The sequence below is a fragment of the Priapulus caudatus genome, unplaced genomic scaffold (genome assembly GCF_000485595.1).
Source record: "Priapulus caudatus unplaced genomic scaffold, Priapulus_caudatus-5.0.1 Scaffold1254, whole genome shotgun sequence".
Classification (NCBI taxonomy): Eukaryota; Metazoa; Priapulida; class Priapulimorpha; order Priapulimorphida; family Priapulidae; genus Priapulus; species Priapulus caudatus.
The window spans coordinates 7501-13121 of NW_014578315.1; the positions used below are offsets into that span (position 1 = coordinate 7501).

Sequence of the window (5621 nt, forward strand, 5' to 3'; positions counted from 1 at the left end):
AACTTTCAATCTGCTGTATTTTCCTCATGTTAGCTATGTAAGTCAATATAGTTTAATTTAAATTGAGTTGATTTATCGTAGTGGCTTATCTGTTGCGGTCATATTTGTCCTAAGTATGTTTTTAGTATTTAAAGGAATAATAGGTTCATTGATTATGCAATGTTAACGAATGCTAGAGTAACTGCACCCGTGTGTAGTTTTCAAACCGCTGACTGCGAAGAGGGTGTGATACAGATTTTTAGTGCACCGGACATTTCGCACGCATGCTCGCCGTACGCAATGCTATCATCAGTGATTTCGTAAACACGGACGCTCGTAATAAGGAACTTTTTGTCAGGGCTGTCCATGTACGTCCGTGATTAGTAAGTGTGTTTTACTCCATTTCCATGTTTAGTCCGTGGCCGTGGTTACACCACTGACACCTCCATTTCATCTGGCGTCCAAAACATACGGCCGCAAAATGTTTACGTCATCGGCGACTTATCGCTCGACTCCCTGATGACATTTACGGCATGTAAATGAATATCAACAACCGATTTTAGATCTTGCTTGTAATGTAACCAGCAGTGATATTGGACAAACTAATACGCATTTGGCTATAAGGTAAGTACGTACTTATTAACTACACAATGAAGGTGCCAGTTACTCTAGCATTCGTCAACATTGCATAATCAATGGACCTATTATTCCTTTAAACCTTGTTTTCTATGAGAATGCACAACATAACACGTCTTCTCACATTACTATGCTAATATATATATACAATGTAATATGTAATACAAATAATGAAAAACTAGGTAGCATATAACAGAGGACAACATTCACCTTCCATGAATCCTGGCTAGATTTCTCTGTAGAGATTGCTTTCAATGGCGCGTCATTGTTTCTGTGCTGACGACTTCACAGATGGTGGACAGCATCATTGTACACGTCAGCTGATACACCGGTCTTCCGACCTACCGCAAAACAATGACACGTTTGATTATTCCCCCATCAATTTTGCATGTGTCCAGAACTCATCAACGACCGATACGTGTGAAACATAACAAAGGAGAAATGTGCTCTTCCTAAATTTTGATCGTATCAATATTTAAAAATATGTTACTATGAAATATCTACGCGTTTATATGCTGCATGAACTTCAAGCATTAATCGTTTTTACACGGTTAATTCAGGCACTCACATATTTAACATGTTACTGTTACAATAAATGGAAAAAAACAATATCAGTAAAAATCCCTGATATTGGGGGTCTACAAGACAGCATATTGAATAAAGAGAATGATGGCTTCAGACACAATCTAGGAGGTCTCTGCCAAAACACACTTGTCGACTGTCGACAGTCTCCAGTCTGTGTACGGACTGCTGACTAGCTTCTGTACGTGTGACATCAGGACAGCAGCAGGAAACAGCACGTGTCGAATCCGCAGAGCGATATAGCTTGCTATCTGCAGTTAGCTCCATGGTCGACACGTCCGCTCGCCTGCCAATTAACGCAAAACATTATCAGATTTCATTTCATTTGCGCTCGATTGCCTCCCAGCTGATGATCGATGTACCGAGAGAATGCGTTTATTAACAGCTTTGCCTGTGTGTACAGTCAAACCGCCACTCGATGGAGAACGCGGAAGTGTCTTTTATAGACAGGTGTCTGCTATGTAGTGGTGGCTTTAATGTATGCTCACCAATCAAAGGAATGCCAAAAGTTCCTTTATAGACTGGGGCCTTTGTTAGAAACAAAATTAGACTTAACATTACTATTTCTCACAGACGTGACCTCTATACACTGTGTACAAGAAACTCACGTTTCTGTCAATCGTCTATGAAAACAAGTGCCACAGAGCAAATGGGCTCATCTGAGTCTGTTGCTACGGTATAAACATAACATTGCATCGTGTGCGTAGTGAACATCATTGTTAGGCGCAGATATGCCAGATACCAGTTGCGTACACATCATTTCAGCAACCTCTGCATTCTGCATACCTCCCAAATCCCATTGGTTGATACAAATCGGCGTGCCTGAAACTCCTGTTTTATGGTGCATTGTGACCTAACCCTAACCCTATTAAAAAAATTGTTGTAAATAAAATAGTAAATATTTGCGTTAATTGGGAAAAATGTTAAATGAATAAAGATAGAAAATACAGAAAAGAGGTAAATAAAAAAAAACTGATGGATTTGATCCAAGGACCTTTGCGCCGTAATCCTGTGCTGTACCCGTTGGGCTATCTGTAAAATATTGGCTTTCTAGATTATGGATGTGCAGAGAACACTGTGACATCATTGAGGCAGTTCAGGAATCCATGTTAACCTTCCTCTTGAGGGTTGAAAATGTTATCAGACACTTACTGCTAAAGCCACGTCAGTGGAAAGCACATTTTATGGTCCTTTCAATAAAGTGAAAAAATGGTAGGTCAGTTTTCCACTCTGTCCGTAGGCCATGTCTCAAAATGTCTGACATCTGCACCTTTCCCCACTGCCCTTCTCCTTGACCTCCAATTTCGCACTGGTGATTGTTTCCTGCCCAATACACATACACCGAACATTAGAGCATAGGTCGAGCCGTTTAGATTTGTGCCGCAATTCTGCATTTCCTCCCTATACCTTAAGTTAAGGTGGGAATGTTCCCCCTTCTTTTACACCTCTTGACCTTTGACCCTCAGCTTCAACATCCCCAACTCGTTTTCGGATTATCCCCTACGTCCGCGATTTCGAATCCGTACGTCGAGCCGTTAGATTTGTGCCCAACTGTTGACGGATGGCCGACCACGGCACGGACGCACGCACCACACCACGACAATCATGCGATTCTACAAGCTGCATCTGACTATGTCAGATGAGCTAAAAACCAAAAACATCCACATGGTACTCTCACACGATATGTGTATTAGTTTATACCCCTCGCAGCTGCCTGAATCTCCTCAATCCATAGATCTTCGACTTCGTCGCCAGAGTCTATGCGAAGGAGACTTAACGGTAACCAATGCTGAAGGTCAGCCGGGGAAGCTTCCAACTTCTCCATATTCTGAAAAATTTGTTGTTTAGAAATATTAATATCTGCTTCAAGCTGAAATATTCTTTCTTGGTATGGAAATGTATCTGCGTATGCACATGTGCACATACAGTGTAAGCACGTTCTAACGCGATGGTTGGGGTCCATAAAATGTCATTGCGAAAAAAGCGAGGTCGCACTAAATAGGGGTTATATATATAAGTGGCTATATAAGAGCAAAAAAGGGGTCCAACGACTTATCGCATTATATCCGAATTCGCTTTAAAGCCGCACTATGCGCATCCAAACGCTAATTTCTCCAGTACTAGACTAGGAAATACTTCGTGTCATGCATAATCACACTACTTTATGACAAAATAAACTCTAGTTCCTCCGATTTCACTGCGCGTTGTCTTATAAAAGGCATTTGAAAATACCTCCAATGTTGTTCAAATTCTCCGATGTTGTTGACACTTTCGCGTTGCTCTGCCAAGCAACCGTGGAGCGGTGCTGCGGTACAGTGGAACAGTTCTTATCGCAGAAACAGTATGGCACGAACTCGTCTAATAAAAACACGAAAAGCATCAAGTCAGAATTTAACTGCAGTAGGTCAATCTTTGGGGGGCAGTGGGGGTTTGTGTAGTACCAATTTGAAAACATTCATGCTACAAACTATTATCAATGCTTGGCCGACATAATAGTTTCCTGATGTACCAAATAAATCAAACATTCTATTTAGTTTTCACAACACTGCCAATGAAGGCAGTATAGAAAGTAAAACTTTACGAAAATAATTAATATTATTAACAATACAAATAGCTATGCTTTTAATCACTACTGATATAAACAGTACTCATGACAATGCCTGGAGTTTGAGAGCCTGTGCATACACGGCTTACAAAATTAATGTGATAATAAGCTTGTATGACTGGATTACATGAATGCATGGTATTGCTACCACTTGTAAACTGGGGTTAATAGTAAACATCGGCTAGAACTTTGAATCACCTGCTTCACTCATGAAGCGAGTTGTGCGTGCTCCGTAAGCGTGACATGTAGGAAAGGCACTACTCAGTTTCTTCTCCTGTGGTGGCAGCGGCACCCTCCTGCCATTTCCCACTCCATAACACCTGTAATTAGTTGTTATGTAAAATAAAATGCATCAAATAATAGAAATGATGTTTATTTAGAAATAAAGTCTGCAAAAAAACATGCACTTGTTCACTGACGGCAATCAAATTTTAACATTGATATACCTTGAAGATAATTATGATCATTGATGACAATAGGCTGAAATTAATAAATAAGTTTTCATGTAAATATGCTGTATATTTACTACCATTATAAGTTCATAACATACCTGCCAATGCCACGCATGTGCATTGGCATGCATAACACTCAGGAAATGTTTCATATGCATGACCAAAATCACGCACCTCCTCAGAGGAGGTAGCCTTTCTCTGGTGCCACGGCCAATAGCGGCACATGTCATCTGTGCAGAAGAACTTGCTGGCATTTTTACTGCCAACAAATTTCTGTAGGAAGAGGGGGTACGCGAAGACCTCGCCCCTCGTCATACTTAAACTCACTGCCCATCATAATGTTACGCCGGCAGGCGACAACTTCTAGTCCTGTCTCGTCCAGTGGTCTACGAGATGAACTGCTCACTCTCGTGGCAGCAGTCCAATCACGTGGCAGGCTAATATCATTGCCTAACAAAACAAAGCCGGTTATAAACAATATCTCAGAATACATTTTTTGATAGCCAGTGATTTACTGTGATTATGACAATTCAGTGTGCAACTATATAACCTGATAACTGTGAATTATGTGATTGACAGCATTATCTTCAAGGATGTGTTTAGTGCAGACTCATGGCATCACTATGCTAATACAGCTAGTTAGACATGGACAATGAATCCATTAGGGTCTAACTAGAACTATGTACAGCGATCTGTGTTAAAGCATCGAATTTATATGTAGAGGAGTAAGAGTATATTTTATAAACAGTAATAGTATACGCTTTTCTTTACTGGATGGAAAACTGGTTTCCTGCACCACATTACTATCTTGCAACAAACTTCCTCTCAAAGTATGAAGTTCCCACACACCTCTGGCAATAAATAATATGGGTGGTATTAGAGTAATTTATTCACAGTAGGTTCATTTAATTATCTGTTCATGTCTTTAAAAACTGTTGATGTCCAACAACTTCATCTGTTGCAAAATATATTAAAATGGAATGTAGGGATTACTATAATTAAAATATACACCGTTGTGCTCTTTTTTTGACCTTTACTATTTTCTACCCTATACTATCATATAGCTATTATAAGATTGTTTTATTTATATGAATTATTATAATACATTTATGATTACACATTAATTTAAATTACAATACATATCGTGTCATGTATTGATATAAAGTAAAAAAATATGTAAAAGCAACACAATGGTCACTTTGGAACATTTGCAAAAAATGGCAAAGTTCAAATGTTGCCATCAGCATGTGCAGCAATGCTGAATGTGTGATGGGTCGTAGCCGATTGGCCCAGTAGACGGTAGGGCACCACTGCCACTGGCACTGCGCTGAAGGGGGTCGTTGTCGTATCACGTACTACAGTATGTA

At 39.9% G+C, this 5621-nt stretch overlaps 1 long non-coding RNA gene across 1 annotated transcript in view; it reads right to left on the reverse strand.

Annotated features, from left to right (window-relative positions):
- Positions 1–872, reverse strand: part of LOC106815991 — a 2221-nt gene extending 1349 nt beyond the window's left edge. Inside the window, exon 1 of the long non-coding RNA XR_001394819.1 lies at positions 826–872. This is a non-coding gene — a long non-coding RNA (uncharacterized LOC106815991). The remainder of the gene's footprint in view (positions 1–825) is intronic.
- Between the last annotated feature and the right edge of the window lie 4749 nt (positions 873–5621).